At 41.1% G+C, this 16,228-nt stretch overlaps 1 protein-coding gene across 3 annotated transcripts in view; it reads left to right on the top strand.

Annotated features, from left to right (window-relative positions):
* LOC100541567 (multiple epidermal growth factor-like domains protein 6) overlaps nucleotides 1-16,228 on the top strand; it is a 162,575-nt gene that overhangs the window by 91,413 nt on the left and 54,934 nt on the right. The window lies entirely within an intron of this gene.

Genomic DNA, 16,228 nt, shown 5'->3' with positions numbered 1-16,228 from the left:
AGATATTCAAGTCTCGCCTGGACGCCTACCTGTGCGACCTGGTGTAGGGAACCTGCTTTGGCAGGGGGGGTGGTCTCGATGATCTCTAGAGGTCCCTTCCAACCCCTACAATTCTGTGATTCTGTGTGATTCTGTATTTATTATTTATACATTATTTTATTATCATAATTTTTCACAATGGTCCTTGGTGCTTTCTTTTTGGCCTTTTGAGGGCTGAAGCTAGAAATACTACACATGATTCCCAGATCCCTGCTACTTCAGCTCAGTCTTCCCTTGCCCTTTTGGTGGCCAATTGGCGATGCTCCTGTGAGCCAGTGTAAGGGTCTGTTCGTTGATGTATGCTTACTGACTGCAGATCTGCTTAAAAGTTTACCAAAACTTGTAATTTTCAAAAGCAGGGGTCCTATTCATTGTAATCCTAGTTGTTCAGCATGTGAGAGCACTGCTTCTGTTAACATGGGTTTGTGTCAGTTAGATTAGTGTTCCTCTGTACGAATCTGCTGTTCTTAAAATAATCTTCAAACTCTGTTATTTTGGCATTCTTTAAAAATTCAGAGCTAGAAATACTTGATTCTTGTGTTACATAGGAATTGGAGAAGAAAGTACATTTTGAAGCCTCTATTTGAAACCTTCCAACCAAAATGGAAGCGTGCAATGAGCTGAAGCCACTCAAGTCACAGATCAAGGGGAATGCAGCGCTGACGATAATTGCACCTGAACTTCTGTGGTGCTGGTAATAACAAGGAGCATACGGCTATACTTGCAGCAAGGCACCTTCAACAAACTCGTAGCCATCAGATTTAGCAGTGTAAGTGACTCAGAGGTTGAGGGAAACACGAGCTCCCAAAAATACTGTACCTGTTGCTTGAAGATGCTGATCTCTCAGGACTTGTGCTTTATTGATGCAGTCGTTCTGTGTTGCTCAAAGGGCTCTTTTTGCAGATAAGGGCGAAGCAGTTTCTTGAGTTAGCCAGCGTTTTGGAGGGGAATAAGGCTGATAGTCATTCTGGGTAGTTACATTCTTTCTTTATAGCTTCGCTGTGCTTTATGTCAGCTCTTAGCTTAAACTGTAGCATTAAATGGCTGCGCTCTATTGTTCTGCTCCCATTATCTGTCTCGTGGTTGGTTTTATTTCACTGGTAACTGAAATGATCAATTGCTGTAGAGTGTGGGTTTTTTGTCAGCCAGAGTACAAACAAGGCATATTGTTACAGAAGCACATGGAAGAAGTGTAGGTTTTATTCAGTAGGTCATTATTAGTGCAAAGATTGATCTTGTTTTTCAGAAATAAAATAGAGCATCCATTTGACAGAAAGGGAAGATGTCAGGAAATTACTACCAAGGAAAAAAAAAAAAAAAAGAAAAAAAAAGAAGTGTTGTTAGCTATCTGTAGCTGTTTAACGTTGAGGAGGAGAATAGTGAATAAAAATTCACTAATCTGGCAACATAATGAATTGTACTGCTGATTAGTCAATAATAGCTGCTTTTTGTGAGCTGTGTTAGGAGACTCAAGAGCTGAGTCTGACAGTGGGCAGTTAATAGGAGCTGAGATGCTCAGTATCTCTGCCTTCTTTGCCATCAAAGGTGTCCACAAGACACAAGGCTACATGAATACCAACAAGACAACAGTACAAACAAGCACCATCCTTAAAATTAAAAAAAAAAAAAAAAAAAAAAAAAAAAGAAAAAGATTGCTGCAGTTAGGATTCAGCAAACCTAGCCTTGGGGTGGTTCTTTCTATAAGAGCTGTATGGGAGAGCGCCACACAACCCAGGGTACCCCATGCTGTGCCCCTTCCAATGCTTGGAAGGAACGTTTCTCACTGGTTGTGGTCTCTTATGGAATGATATGTGATTCATATGTGGTATGTAACACCTTATTTCAGTGAGGGCTACTGGCATTAATAGGTAGTTGCAGTAAGATGCAACTTACATGTGCATCTATATGGAAATGCCAACCAATGTGGTGAGCTGATTAGCCTTTCAAGACTAATTAACTACATGTTGTAATGCACCTTTAATCTCCAGTCTTTATGGATAGAACTTAAGTTTTCTTATTTGACAGAGGAATATTTTTTGGCAGATAGTCACATAGGCATTATGGATTTTGACATAAAGCTCATGCTTGCCTCTCACTCTTCACACAGCCTGTTGAAATTAATGATGAAAGAGGATTTGGATTTAAATCTCTGCATCTTACAATAAATTAATATTTGACATTTATTAGTACATGGCTGAAGACCTTATTCTGTGTCCAATGCATCTGTAGCAGCATTCAATATTTCTGGGGGCAGCCTGCTTGATGTCAGTGAGGGAATTTGCTCAAAAAATTGTAGTTTGGTCTGAGTAAAGGAGGAAAAACACATATTTGTATACAGAAATTGGCTCCATCTTTGTGCAATAGTTCCTCATTTCTTGGGCAGTAGTAACCTTGATTCTTACATGGTATTCTGTGATAGTATTCTCTATTTGTATTGTATATCAACCTGAAACAATTTTACTCAAGCATCACAAAAAAAGCAAAAATGTTCTTTTCTAAACGTTAATACCATTTTTAAGCTCAGCTATCAGCACAAGCTCAGATCTGTAAAGCATGCTGAGGCTGGAGCTACAAATGCATCTTTTCACACATGAGTAAGCTACAGAAGTCAAACGAAAAATGTTGTGACCTTATGTTAACCTTCTTTGGTAAAATGTCATTTCTTATTTATATTATCGTGTTCTCATCTGTCAAGGCGATGAACGAAGTCCTATGATTAGCTGTTGATGAAAAGAAGCTTTTATTTTACTGATCAGAACAATATTGCAATCAGTGCAGCCCAGTCCCTGGGCATCCCTGGGGGCTGAGCCCGGCTCCAGAGCCTGGGCAAATCCCTGACCTTTGCTGGAGAGGCTCAAGGAACGGCCACCTTCACAGGATGTGTGTGACTTTGCAATGCCACTGCTGTTTATCCAAGTAATATAATAGTTGTTGGTGTCAATCATTTATCCTGATTTCTTGTCTGATGGGAGCTCTCTAAACACTGCCTCCACAGGAAAGTTAATAGCTTGACTAAAAGGAATAGAGAAGGATTTGTTAAAGAAAGTGTTTATTAGGGCGACCTCAGAATTTATTTAATATTTAAAGCTTGAGATTTTGGTCATCGCTTATTCTTGTCAAATACTGTGTTTTTGTCAAAGAGAATAAGCACTCTAATTCTGTATTTGGACTGGTTTCCCTGCCCATCAAATCAATGCATCACGCCTCTGCTGTGTCCTGTGAAGAAACTGAAGGACATAACACCGTGCACCTGCAGAGCAATGCTAAGTAGTTGTTTTCCTTTTTATTCTTAATTATTATTTTAAGTGAAGAAGAGAATGCAGTCCGTGGGAGGGATCCAGTGTCTTGTTTCAGAAATTTTGTGGATTCATAATGCCGTGATGTGCAATGACACAAAGGAGAACATGGAAAAGAAATAATTTACAAGAAGAAATATAGATCAGACTTGATTACACACACAACAAGTGCCACTCAGCTTGAACCCAAACCTTAGAGTAACCCAGTGAAGCACTCCTTGATGTGCCAAAGTCATCCAGTCCTCTTTATCTATCTCTATTTCAAGATTCTGTCCTGAGATATGGAAATAAAGCTAAGTCGTAGCAATTGCCCCACGGTTATCTAATTATCTGTGACTTAAAGACTATGCCCACTTAATGTCCAATTCAAAAGTAATTCTTTTGGAAATTGACGCTTCTCTTTTTTTTTTTACCTCTGGTTCTTTTGGAGAAATGAATGCTGGAGGTCATTCAACTGTCCTTTCTTGTGCACTCCCGTGCTGCAGTAGGAGCCAGCCAGGATCGATAGATGCTGGGAGCTGTTGCACTCTCCTAGGCAAATAGTGTCATCTTTCTGCATTTGTCTCTCTGTGACAGTATTACAGCCAAAAATATACTCAGAAATAAGTAGGAAAAATTACAACGGATTCGTAGTAAAGGTAGCATTAATTGTAGGTTATTGGACTTTTAAAGTGAATTACCTGAATCCTGATTAATGGCGAGCCCAAGGCAGGCGGAAACCTGAGCTGAATTTTGGTTTGCTAATTGAAGGCTGGCAGCACACAGTGAGTGCTGCAGGTTGGTTTGGTCACTGGCCTCTCATTTTGCGTGCCCCTCCAAACCTAATCCACTCAATTACTCGCACAAACCTTTTCCATCTTATTAAAATGTATCATATACTAAACTTAGCAAAATCACCCTCATTTCAGCTCTGACCTGCTTCTCTTTCACTGGGGAGGGTGGGGGATGAACACAGCGCTCGAATCGAGCAGAGCAGACAGGACCAGAGACTTCCAGCCTATATCCTGAGTAATAGTGTGGCACTTTTAGCCAGGAAGAGAACCTGATACTCTGATAATCGATTCGTTTTAGAATTTCAATCATGTTGGTTTACTTTTTTCCTGATTCATGCTTGGCTATTGCAAAAATCTCCCCTTTCTAATTTGTGGGACAGAGAAGGCTGAGTGAAATCACAGCTTCTCACATAACGCATCCCTCAGGTTAGATGAGCTAGCAGCTATAAATACAACCATTGAAGAGTGCACTTGTTTACCCCAGGTATGTGTGCATAGTGGAGCCAAGGACACGCACTGGAAGATTTCAGTCATTTTTTAAACAGGAGTTTCACACTAACCAGTTGGGTGCAAGCAGGTAGAGTCAAGAGAAACGCCTTACCAAGGGGCTCCAAAGCAACAGCTGCAGTGCAGGAGTCCTGCACAGCTCCCTGGGCAGGCTGAATCCCAGGTCCCATTCTCTTCCTTTCCATGGAGGACTTTTTTTGCTTTCCTGACTGTTTCTGCTTAATTCAGTTGCAGCATTAGAATAAGCAATTTGCATGAAGCAAATGGGCAACAAGCAGTTTAATTTTAAAATTATGTAAGGATGGCTTTGAATCTTGTGTAGTTCTACATATATACATACGCATATATGCATTATATATTGATATGTAATATGTTTCCTACAGCACATCTTCTGCTGTGTTCCAAAACAGCATGATTTTTAAAAAGCGTGGTATTATTCATAAAGCACAGAAAACTGGCACCTTGTTCTGTGTGTCAGCTATCAGATGAATTATTGATCACTGTTCTGACACAGACTGAAAGAGAAAAATTGTTTCTCAATGGCACAGGCCTCCCAGGTAACAGCAAAATCAGAGTCCCAGCTCTGCTGCTCAGGTCCATATGGCACTTGAAAGCTCACCGTGTCTTGTAGCTGGCTGTAGGCTCTGTCGGCAGGGTGGAAGTACTGTCTGGAACTGTAACTTGCTACTATCTTTGGAAAGGAGTGGTTGTGTAAAGTGTTGGGAGGATGGCAGTTGTTGCCTTCGCGGTTTTTCTGCATGCAGTGCTGATCTGTACCATTGTTAATTTGTGCAGAATGCCGGGGACATGCCTCTGTGATAACTTCTCTTTGTGCCAACTGATGCACAAAGCTTTGCTGGTCCTCTTTAGGCAATGGAAAGATTGGAGGTTGGGAAACACTGTAGTATTTACTACACGAGTGAGGGATTTCATCTGTTTTAATTAGTGGATGCAAAGAGCTTTGAATGGTTAGACAAAAAGCACAGTATATGACAGGACTATCATTGTCCAGACTAAATAAAGTAGTTAGAAATAATATGACAAAAATGATAGACCGCAGTACAAATATATTTTGAAGCTTTTCTGGGGCTCCGATTAGTTTATATTAGCTAGTTTTTGGTATTTGTGACTACCTCTGAAAGGCAGGTTACGGAGCATGTCAACGTTCCACTGGGCTGATTGACAATAATTAGTTTATTTTAAAGGAAAGGAAAGAAACACGGTATTGTTGCAGCTGACTAATGTGAATTAAAAGCGAGGTAATCTGTTCTGCAATTACGGAGATACAATGATTGCTGCTGTCAGAGAAGAAAATACACTCATACTTTCAAGAACCATTGTGTAGGAAGAGTTTTGCAAGCCTGAAATTGAAGCCCTGCTCATGGTCTCCGAAATTACAGTTAGTAATTTTATGCTGAACTAAGAGTTTTGAATACTTAAATTATAGCTTGTTTGTAGCAAGGTATTTACCAGCAAATATAAGCATCTTATAAACAGCACATGAGTCATCTTGGTGTTGGTTTTGAGCACATCGAAAATGTAAATTGCTCCTGAATTACTCTTGCGGAGAGAGGCAAGGCTTGGAAACCTTCAATTCGTGCTTTAAATGGAAATTATAAAAGGAAAAATGTGCACATTTGCCTTTCAGTGGAGAGCATTGTGCGGGGTAACTATTGCATTCTCTATAGCTTTGCCTACAGGCTGTGTAAACAGCGATGAACGGCAGATACAGAGATATGCAGAAGTACAGCTCCCCAGCGCTGTTTATATTCCTCTTTAGAAGCATTTAATGTCATCTTTAATGGGGACAATAACAGAAATCCCACTTTTTTATTGAAATGCGTCTGGATTTTATGAGCTATCTGATATGTCCCAGGAAAAAAAAAACAAAACACAGAACTTTAAAACAATTTGTGATAGAATCTAAAGCGGAAATCTGTCAGCCTCTCTGTTCAAAGCACTGGCCTGGAGGAAGCGATCCAGACGTGACTGTCAGCAAGATAGCAACTGCTGGGAAGGCTGCAGTTCCTTATTAAAAGATCAGCAGTGTGATCAGCATCGCATTGGATTACTTAAACTTCAATTACATGAGTACCTGAGGGTTTTATCTGGGATTTATTAGAAGGCTGACTTGAAATATACCTGCTGGTGGTGCATACCAGATCCTTGAAAGACCCACCTGAATACCTTGTTAACTGTTCCTATCCCAAAAGGGATGCAATGTCAGTGGAGGAGTGTTTTGGGATGTTTGATGCCTCTTCACCTGCTCTTATGGAGGAATCTCTGCAGTCATGACTAACATATGTCATTTAGTGTCAGGAAGAAAATCTCTGTAATATACTGTCTTTTCCTTGCTGACAATTTATGTTTTAGAAGTTCAGTCTGGTGTTACGATAGCTCTAGTGGGAGCATTTTGAGGAGGCATCAAATGAATGAATGGCTGTAGAGCAATTTCAGTGAGCTGGATTTTCAGTAATATTGTGGGAAGTACTGTGGTCTCACCTGGGGGATGAGATATGCTCAGCTCGATATTGTGTTATTTCTTTCCCCATCTTCAAATACTGACAGCACTGCAAGCACTTCACGTGTTGAACAAAACAGATCTGACTGGCAACTTCCCCACCCCAACCAATTATCGCCAGGACTGGCTTATGTTCAGTTAGCAAGATGAGACTATCCAGGTGATGACAGAAAGCTGCATCCCAGCCCATGCAGGACATTTGTCACAAATAAGCATTTATGTTTCAGATGAGCAGAGTGCATGCACAGTAAGCAGGAAACATCAGATTATGAAGGTATTTGCAGCATTATCCTTTTTCTTGCATATTTTACCTACTGTGGAAAAGACATCTCTCTGTGTCCGACTGCAGTGAAGATGCTCACTGAGCACAGCAAGTGTGCATTAATGCTGCTAAGAACAACAACAAAAAAGGTGTTCTCATCATAACAGTCATTTCTCCCTTTTTATTCCATGACTGGTTTTTCCAGTGATGTATCATGCTAAGAGAAGATGCTGATGTTCCAACGCAAACCTCCTTAGTACCTGCACAAGAAATTTGGCTGTTCCTTATTAATGCATCTCCTCATGTATATCCTTTCCTCCTTTGCCACCCTCTCACTTCCCAGCATGGCCTAACTGAATTGTGTTGAGGAATTGTCTTTAAAAATTGATGGCATGATGCAGTCCCACAACAAAGTGTCCCGCTGCTATTGTGCCTCACGTCACAAACTCTGTAACGTTGCCCTGTACCTTCTGATGCAAGTGATCTCAAAGCCTCTTTCTTAAGCAGAAGTTACACAAGTGTTCAGCCCACTCTGTGGCAGTGTGCGGGCAAAATGTCCTCCTCCAAATTCACTGTTTACAGCCACTTATCCTGGCAGCAGTTTGTCACTGCAAGCCTACGTCCATCTACGTGGGTTTCATATTGATGTGAATTGGAGTCATCCAGAGGGTCTGGCTGCCAAAATGTCTATTAGAGTAACCCAGCACGGAGGCCGGTAACCCTGTCAGTCTTCCTTCTTGGCTGTAATTCTCTGTGACGTGTACCTTGATCTGAGATTCAGAAATGGATCATTCTTGTTTCATTACAAAAAAAAAAAAAAAAGGCAAGAGAAATGTGCAGATTTGCATTGTAAAAAGAAGGTGGAAAGTATTTGTTTGCTGCTAAACGCAAGCGTTGCAGTGTTGTCTGAAGGCTGCCCATGGGAATTCAAGTGTTTTTTAGTTCTATACCCTGACTTTCTTTCAAATCATCTGACCCCAATCGTTCCTTAAAGCTCACATATAGATGTCTGTGTGCATATATTTAATGAGGAATGCCTTGAAACTCTAATTAGGGCTGCTTGACTCCAAAGCAGTTTACATATCGCAGGCTCACACAGCTATCAAACAGATGCTTCTCCTTTTTTTCATTCAGCTGACATTTTCATTTTCTCTGCATATTTTGAGGACTGAGCAGTGATGTGTTTTGACTCCTGAGGCTATAGACGGTATCAAAATGAGGATTAGAAATGAAACTTTACCTGTCAGTTAACTTATTAAGCTTGTCCTCCACAGCATCTATGCTTTCAAATGGCCTGTTTATTGAATTTGAAATAGTTTTCATTCCTGACCTTGTTTAAATTGAATGGACAGTTCTAATTATAATCTTCAGAGTTTTCAGCTGCAACATATGGTTTGTATATAGGGCTGTGGATGAAGGGCTCTTGACTGTTTATTGAGTTAAACCACCACTAAATATCTCAGGAGAGACTGGTGTGTCAGGCATTGAAATTAAGCAGAAATCAGCAGTGCAGCTATTGGCCATTTTGTCTTCACAACCCTCTGCCCATGAGATCTGCTCTTCACTGAGGAGTGAACTGAGATGGTGGGACCAGGATAGGTGAGGAAGAACCTCTCTGCCAACCACAATGCGGTTGCTTTGTGTCAGTATTCACGTGGAAGACAATATTTAAAACAAATAAATGAACAGCAACCACTAACAAAACCACCAGGCCCCAAAATGAATTCAAATTACCAGTCTTTGTCAAATCAAATGCCATTCTTTCAAATCAGCCGTGGACCCACTGGTAAGGTTGCACACCATCTCACAGCAGTTTATTTGTGCATTTATTGGCCAGTAAGGCCAGTAACAGATCAGGAAATTGAAATCGGGACTAGACTGGGTGAATTACCCCATCCATCAGTGCTCCAGATGTTGTCTCTCCAGACTGAGGGTGACTGCTCTGGAAGCAGCGCTGCCCCACATTCCTCCCTGAGAAATCCATACCTTAGAGATGACTCTTTCCTCTTCCCTTCTTGAAAACTGTCATCAAGAAATGTATCTCCCTTCAAACCTGAGCATAAATATGTACTACCCAACACAGGCAGTGTCCTACAGGTGACTTTCATTTAGTATTTCCCTGTGTCCTCTGATGTTCTCAGTATAAAGACAGATAAACTAGGGGTATAGGAGGGGAAAGCCAACCTAGTCACAGCTTGAAGTCATTGAATGTATGAGGAAAAACATCTGAAATATAAGGCAAGATATCAACCACAGGGTAGAAAATTCCCCTCCCTCAGGTGACCAATTCAGCAGGGAGGTCTGAAGAAAGGCGACAGACTGGGAGTCAGTGAACCTTCTACAGAAAGCTGTCTTTCTGTCTGTCTTTCTGTCTTTCTCTTTCTCTAATACCATTCATTTTCAGAGGAAGGTAAGTAATTAGATAACGTGGAAAGCTTGTTTCCATGCATGACTAATTGGGTAGCCCCACCGAAATAGGTGCTGGCTAAAGCTGCTTTGTGCTTAATCCCAGGCAAAGAAGAAATACTGTGCAAAACTCACTGCACTAACAAGGGTCCTCGTTCAGTGTGCAATTGGTTCTCAGCAACTAAATTGGGTAAAGAATCTCTTAACCATCCCTTTTAACCAATCCCTTATCAGACTTGACATGTTCCTTTCAGTATGTCTTGCTCAAGCTATTCCATTAATTAATTTTGTTGCTTGCCTCGGACACCTGTGACTTACTGAAATTTAAGTAAGCTTCAGCAGTGATTTGAGCTAACCTGGCTGACTTTGAAGTGAAGCAGACAATGGATGCTCATATAATCCATTGGAGGGGGCAGAAAAGGGCAGAGACAAATACCTGAGGAGCAAAAATAAAAGCCTGGGAGCGGCAGCAGTTTGAAATGACCCAGCTAACTCTACAGGAGCACATTTATCTCTGCTGAAAGCTGTTTCACTGAGGTGTTTTAACATCAGTTTCCAGTGGACCACTCAAGAGAGCTTGTCAGGTATTTATGGCATCCTTCGTGAAGTAGAAAAGAAAGTTCATGGAAGATTTTGCAACGTAAAATCTATCAAAAATTGCTCTCTTTGCAGCTCAGTTTGATTCAGTGAAACAGAAATAGGCTTTTAATTCAAATTAGCAGGAATTCTTCCTTTTCTTGTTGAACTTCAGACTTAAAACCTGTTGTTTTTTGTTCCTTATAGTCAGTGCTAATGTCAAATAACCTTCAAAATGGAAAAATTGAACAAATATTTTTCTAGCACCAGGAGGTCTCAAACTCCTTGAATCAAACTTTCAAACCTCAAAACCCCTTTAATGGCCGTAAAGCAGGGGAGATCATTTTAAAAACTTCTGCTTAAAGAGCAAATCATGTCACGCTTCATAGTAAGTACATTTGTGAATGGATTCACACTGGCTGTCAAATTGCAGGCATTTCCAAGCACAAGACATGAGGGGAGACAGCGTGATTTAAAGGGAGCTGAACGTGTCATAAAATTATCTACTGACAGTGGTTCTTACTTTATGTTTCATTCTCACAGAATTAATTTCTCGATTTTGGGATCAGCTTATGCACCACTGGATATTAAGCCTGTTTCCTTCCCTTCTCTTAATTATATAAATTATTTAACTTAGAAACATGAAAATAATGTATAAAATCCACTTTGTGAACTAGTGGGGAAAGGCCGTTTGATGTTTTCACTTTATCACTTGTGTGAGGTTTAGACATCCCTTGGAATCTATTAACCAGGCCAGTGCAGCAGGATTTTTAACTTCAATCCAGAAAATTCCCAGGTTAAATAGTTCGTGCACTTCTGGTAATGTTAAATGCAGCCCCTTCGTGTTTCTCGTTGTGTTTCTACACCTAAGATCCAATCTTTCCTTCCCTGCTTCTCTATATCCCTACTGCACTGAATCTTCTCTGTACCATATCTGCACCCACAGAGCTCACACTTTACTAAACTTTAAGATGGTGCTGCAAAAGATCAAATCTTTCCTTCTCTCTCTGGACACAAATTTTATAAACAATTACTATAATTGTCTCTAATTAGAGTCTAACTTTATAAATTTAAAACTACTGACATAGGCAATTCTCCAAGTAGATGGAAGCAGGATTCTGTGTTTCCCTTGGTTGCATCCCTTCTGGTGGGTTGTGGTGAATGGAAAATGGTGATGTGCACGTGTCATTCATTCCAACTGTATGCAGTGTCTCTTGGGCATCTGGGAACAAGGGTGCAGTTGTGTTTCTGTGGAAGACTTCGGGGTATGGTGGTTTCCCTCAGTGGGAGGAATTTTCAGTATTTCTGCAAGCACTTTGAGATCTGACATAGTGGGCATCCTGCACCACAGCTCAACTCTATGTGTGTAACTGTAGCAGAGAAAGTGGGATGTGAATGTACCATCGTGAGAGTGGGGATGCGCTGCTGACTGTGGGAGTAGTGAGATTTCCAAACAGCTCCCTTGGGGAAAAAAAGAGGATTTAAAAGCAAAGAGGACTTGGGATGGTCCAGAAGGTGCTGCCTGACCCCAACCCATGTGCAGCCTAGGACACTGCAAATGGAAACCCACTGAAGCTGATAGGAGCAGGAGGGTCAGGAGAATGGAGAGGATGCTGCAGTGCTTGGTCCTTCTGCTGACAGGACTCATTTTCTTCTTCTTTCTTTGAGCTTTCTTTAGTTGTGCATGTTATGTTTCTTAGTGTAAAAAGCGAAGCTGTTTGTTAGCAGGAAATTGATCTGGAAACACCTTGTTGTTGTTTTTTTTTCTTCTTTATAAAAACAAAATTGGAGGTCCACTAATTATCTGTGTCTGGCGCTGCTCTCTGTTTATTTTTAAGTAACTGATTGATCATAGCTGTTCCTAAAGATTTTAAGTAGCAATACAAAAACAATCCTGCAGGCTGTGTACAAAAGCCGCTGATGTGATGACCTTGAATTCCAAACAGGCAATCACACGGCTTTAAATTGTTTGTAATGAAATTTAAAAGTGTGTTTAAATGGGTGTTTGGCAGGGAAATCAGTCTGTTGCCAAAGCAGCTAGGGGCAGACTTCCCTGAAAATTAGCAGAGCCCCCATTTAGAAATATAGAGGCTTAAAATCTTTAATGTCATCAGTAAAACCTGCCTTGGAAATGGCAAGGTCATGTATCAGTTTATGGGTTTGTGTGCACAGCATCTTCTCCCACATTCGGAACTGATGTTGTACATCCCCATCCTCTTGGGATGTGGGAATGGGCAGCATGCAGCCGTGCTGTGCGGACCTCAGAGGTCTGCAGAACTAAAAAGCTGCATGCCACAGTGGCTGAAACAGTTTGCATCCTGGCACCAGGTAGCATTGACTTTTGGTTTGACCATAAGACCATTCCCACTGATAAGTGGATAAGTCAGGGCATCATCTCTGTGCATCCCCAGCAGAGACTTTCAGTGGGAAATCTCACTAACGTGCATCTCTGCCAAAACTCTCACAGGAGAATTGTAGGGTATTCACACATTGACTCTGCTTTTTTCACCCATCAGTATAATTCCATGTTCAAGACAGTGCTGGGATGGCACGTATTTCTCATTTTGCTTCTCAGTCTCAATCTAGTGCCCCACTCATTAATGGATGGCTCTGCCTCTGTCTTCATAGAATGGCCTGGGCTGAAAAGGACCACAATGATCACCTAGTTTCAACCCCCTGCTGTGTGCAGGGTCGCCAACCAGCAGACCAGGCTGCCCAGAGCCACATCCAGCCTGGCCTTGAATGCCTGCAGGGATGGGGCATCCACAACCTCCTTGGGCAACCTGTTCCAGTGTATCACCATCCTTTGTGTGAAAAACTTCCTCCTAATATCCAACCTAAATCTCCCCTGCCTCATCTTAAAACCACTCCCCTTGTCCTATCACTATCCACCCTTATAAACAGGGAAGTGTAGCTGCTTTCATCACAGGGCAACTGGAAATAAGAAATCAAAAGTGGCTTGAAATTCAGGTTATTTGGAGAAGCAGCCTTAGTTGTAACTGTAGGCAGTGTAGCACATAGGTATTTTGGTTTGATCTGTGGTAGAAATGAATCCAAATTTAATTATATAATAGAGTTGAACAGATGCAATCTCCTGTAATCCTGTGTGGACTGACTTCATAATTTTAGATTTCTACAGCTATTTCTGTGCAGAAAAAGAAATGGCTGCTTGTCATACACCACTCATGTGCTTCTGGCAATGTAAGCTGTTGCTTCCCTGGTGTGTATGTCCTTTACACGTGTCGCTATTTTAATATAAAAGTGCCAGTAGCTTACACCTGTAAAACTCTTAATTCAGCTCTAGCATTTAGATTAGTTCTGCTTTTCAGCCTGCTTCCCTAGAAAACCTAATGAAGATGTTTTTCTTCTGTAAGTGGGGGGCAGAGTTGTTTCCTGTCCCAGAGATGTAGGAGGCACCAAAGGCTGCTGCTTGCTGCATATTTCTTCATTATATCCTCAGCATGTGGAAAGACGTTTCAGTGTTTAATCCTCACCATGCTGATCTCCCACAGAAAGCCCCAGTTGGAAAAGAAGGAGGTAGGCAAAGGGTCTGGCCATGCGGGGGGGGTGCTGACATTTTGGGACATTTGGGAATGAGGTTCACAGAAGGGCTGTGCAGAGGTCCAGGTGCTCTGCTGGAAATCCGGGCATCAAAATGCTCCAAGAGAGACTAACAGATGGGCCTAAATGTAATTGCTAGTTTTTGTTATCTTGCCTATTTTTTCTCCTTTATAAGCACTGATGTCCTAATGTAAAGCTGTGTTTGGTGCATGGAGAAACTCCACAGCTGATTGTAGCCTATAAAGGTAATACATTGAAGCTGGTAGTAACTGAGTTACTGGAGGTATAAATACTGGGATGCGAGGAACTATATAGTTCATCCTCTTTCTTCTTGTATTTCTCTGAGCCTTTTTTGTGTATTTTATTTCTTTGATACTAAGACAAATAGTTTCTTGGTTTTGATTTCATCCTGGGATTTTTCAGCAGAGTGTTTCCTAACTGCATAACATTTAACAAGATGAATAACATTTTCTGTTTACAGTTTACATTAAAAAAAAACGAATCTTCTGTTTTGGTTTGTTGGGTTTTTTTAAGTATTCCAGATGTCTTCAGGCAGTAGGAAATGTACATAGTATACAGTCCAATAAAAGAACAAATATAGCAGGAGGATTAAAAAGTGGCACACATTAGCAAATGGTCTGAATTTAAATGATACTCAGCACCAGGACTTCATTTTAGGTAAGTGAAATTCACATGTGAAATATTAAAATTTAACTTGATAAATATGTTTCCTTAAGACCAGGATGTCATGCATTTCCAAATCATCTTTAAAACTTCCTTTTTCATTTAATTTTGATTAGATTTTCTAGAATGGAATAAACATAAAAGCATAGCAAATGTAAACCATCAAAGCCAAATTTAAAGCAGATACATTGACAGCAAAAATATGAAAGCCAGACCTCTATGCTCCTCGAGTGCAATACCAGGGGCGAAGATCCCCTCCTTGTGCTCTCCTTTCCATGCTCCACTCTGTTCCACATTCCTGGCTCTGCTACCATCCCCTTCCCTGCAGCAGTTAGGAGATGGCCTCTTCTTGTAGCCACTCTTGTCATTCTTTCCATTCCACTCTCCTTATCCACAGCTGCTTGGATGAGTGAATCCTTTCAGGTGGTTTCAGAATGTTGATCTAAAGGGATGTTAAGTCAATGTGAGTCTTTAAGAAAAAAATGTCACAATAGGGGATACAGATACAGAGTGCAGAGGAGAGTTTAAGGAGGTTTGGGTTTAGCAACAGGAGGGAATCTTCAGCAGTCAGCATGACTTGGCTCCAGCATTGCCCCTGGGTGAGATGGAGGGATGTGAAGCTGCTGTCCCAGGGGGCTGTGAGGAAAGGACAGACCCAAGATAAGGATCTGCCAGGTCAGGGAATGGGTAACTGGCCCTTATTTCCAGTGATTTTTATGTCAGTTTTTAAGGTAATGGTATCAACATGCCAATCAAATGCTATTTACTGTGGTGTGGTGTTGCAGAAAATATACAGAAACTGCTTATGTGATACTTTTGAAAATTCAGTCCTGTGAATTATTGCTGAACATTCAAGTGTTTACTTCAACTTCTGTTGGTCTTTTTTGTCCACAGTTGTCTTCGTTCTCAGATGAAGTGTTACAGCAACTTTCTCAAGTTGATTGTCCTGGTTTCAGTTGGGTTAATTATCTTTCTAGTAGCTGATACAGTACTGTGCTCTGGATTTAGGAAGACAGTACTGTTGGGAACACAGCAATATTTTAATTGTTGCTGAGCACAGATCCAAAGACATTTCAGCTTCTTGTGCTGCCCTGACAGTGAGGGGCTGGGAATCATAAGGAGATGGGAGATGGCACAGCCAGCACAGCTGACCTCCTTGGCCAAAGCCCAAGGGACAGGAGTCACAGAAAATGTGGCACAAAAACATTTCTGTGTAATGCCTGTGCTCTCATTGATTGGGAGCACGAGCTCTGATCTTGCACGTCTCTTTGACATGTCAGTTGTATGTGCTTGTATCCTCCAGAGGACCTTCTATAGGATTAAGGACCTGATGCATAAAGAAATCTATTTTCAGCAAAATTTTGCAAAAGCCAAATGTTTGACCAGTGATACCTTCATACCCAGAAGTGTTTGAATTCTGTCTTCTCTTCCTGGACTTTTCTCTTGCCCCTGAGGAAAAATTGGTGTCACAGATCATTCTAATTGGCCAGCACTTCAGAAGAGGAGGCTACAGAGATGGTGCCTATGGGCACTTTGAAAAACACCATCAAAATTTCAATTTTCTTTGCTCTGTTTACAGTGTGGCTGCAAAATAAACCAAAAA

This window comes from Meleagris gallopavo, chromosome 11, assembly GCF_000146605.3.
Source record: "Meleagris gallopavo isolate NT-WF06-2002-E0010 breed Aviagen turkey brand Nicholas breeding stock chromosome 11, Turkey_5.1, whole genome shotgun sequence".
Taxonomy (NCBI): Eukaryota; Metazoa; Chordata; class Aves; order Galliformes; family Phasianidae; genus Meleagris; species Meleagris gallopavo.
This window is presented reverse-complemented; position numbering and strand designations above follow the sequence as displayed.